This window comes from Mus pahari, chromosome 13, assembly GCF_900095145.1.
Source record: "Mus pahari chromosome 13, PAHARI_EIJ_v1.1, whole genome shotgun sequence".
Classification (NCBI taxonomy): Eukaryota; Metazoa; Chordata; class Mammalia; order Rodentia; family Muridae; genus Mus; species Mus pahari.
Window position 1 is genome coordinate 63,716,017 of NC_034602.1, and position 2,108 is coordinate 63,718,124.

General features: G+C 41.9%; 1 pseudogene; it reads right to left on the reverse strand.

Moving 5' to 3' along the window:
* Positions 1–563: 563 nt before the first annotated feature.
* The window catches only part of LOC110330315, an 8,918-nt pseudogene continuing 7,373 nt past the window's right edge, over positions 564–2,108 (reverse strand).

Below are 2,108 nucleotides of genomic sequence, written 5' to 3' on the forward strand. Positions count from 1 at the left end.
GATGTAGTTGCACTGAAGGGGCTGCAAAAAGCACATCCCACTCTGGAGTCACAAACCGATGGAAACCCTTTAAGCAGAACTAATGACACTGTGGTGACTTTAGCTGAAACAGAATCAGAAACCATTTTCTTTGAGAAGACACATGAAAAAAATTTTGACTAAAATCAAAATTTTTTTTTTTTTTTGGTTTTATTCGAGACAGGGTTTCTATGTATAGCCCTGGCTGCCCTGGAACCCAGGCTGGCCTCGAACTCAGAAATCCGCTTGCCTCTGCCTCCCGAATGCTGGGATTAAAGGTATGCGCCACCACGGCTCTCTTTATTTTTTATAACTGTTTAAATGTGATCCAAATGTGTCCACCAAACTACAGCTGCTCACTGATATGTATGGACCCTCTAGACATATCATTGGGCTTAATTATAGACCACTCACACTAATGGCTTTTTAGTAGCAAGCGTGGCTTCATGGTCAGCCATTTTCATCCTTGTGAACACTTGTTTTGCATTTCTGGCTGAGAATGCAACTTTGTAGCATTACACTGTTAAGCTGTGTTGCATCCATTTTTAAACGGCATCAACATCAATGTCATCATCTGTGCTGGTTGACATCTCAGTTTCAACTTTTGGTACACTGGCAGTCTTCATATATACCATCTCAATATTTTCATCTTCATCTTTTTCCTCACTACCTGAGGACTCTTCATCTGCTTTCTTTGACCATTGAATAAGTGGTTCTGTGTTGAAAGGAATCACCTTGGGAACTTCCCTTGAGACATATTCCTTCAAGGCCTTTTCTGATCTGCTAATGATGACCACTCCTAAAAGGCCTGCCTCTCACACCTCCTTTAAGACGCATGGAATCTTAGCAATGAGCTGAGCTTGATGCTACACTACCACACATTCCAGTTTGGTTGTTATGACAACATCTTAGGAACCGGTACCTTTGTTATCTTCTCATTAAAGAGAACCTCAGTCAAAACAAGAGGACCCATAGTTTTTACATCTGGTTTTTCTGCCTCAGCAATGACTTCTTTATCAGATGAATTAATAACGCCCTTTCTCCCTTTCTTTCTTTCTTTCTTTCTTTCTTTCTTTCTTTCTTTCTTTCTTTCTTTCTTTCTTTCTTTCTTTCTTTCTTTCTTTCTTAATTTCCTCTTCCTTTTTTTAAAACAAAATAAAATCAAACAGGATACTGAAATACTCTTTTATAGTCCTTTCCAAATTATTGCTGAGTGTCAGAGCATCTACTTGGTCATTGATTTCATCCATTTGGTGCCTCTGAGCTGGGTCACTTGTGTCCTACCCCCTGTCCTCCTCTTCTTCCATAGCATGTGGAGGAGGACTGATTTCATTTGGTGGTGGAGGTGGGTGACGTGAATTTTAATTTGAGCAGTCTGCACAGTGACAAAAAGTTAGGAGGTCTGTTTATTTGAGAATCACCATGAGTAAATTATATGTTACTAAGCCATGCAATCATTATACCTTTAAAGATCATATGGAAGAGGGTCATCTATTGCCACGAGAAAACATTCTCAATGTACTGGGCAAGCAAGGAAAGTGAATAGCAACTTAGACATCCTCGAGCCAAATAGAGGAAAGCCATCAAAGCTCACTGGGAAAGAACTGCCCATCAGTTCTGAAGTAGAACAAAAGGATCTGGGAGTGCTCGTAAGAAAGAGCTGCAGTACATTACTCTCTTTGTTAAAACAGTTTCTGCCTCTTTGAGTAGACACTGACTGACTGAGCGAGTCAGTTTTCTTCCGTTACTGTTAACAAATGTCAGAAACAATCCACTTACAGAGAGAAAAGGTCTGTTGGAGCTCACTGTTGCCGAGGGTGGAGCCCACACAGTCTGGTGACTCCATTGCTTTCAGGCCTGTGGGGAGACAGCAGGGATGTGAGGTGGCCAAATGGAAAAAGGGCTAAAGGGAGATGTTGGGGTCTCAATACCTATCTTAAGGGTGTGTCTCTGTAACTACAAACCCTCTCACAGGACTTTACCTCTTAGAGGACACATCTAGAGCCACAGACTGCCTGGCTTGGGAAGGCTAGAGTGTGGGTTTGCCTGTCCCTTCCCTTCCCTTCCCTTCCCTTCCCTTCCCTTCCCTT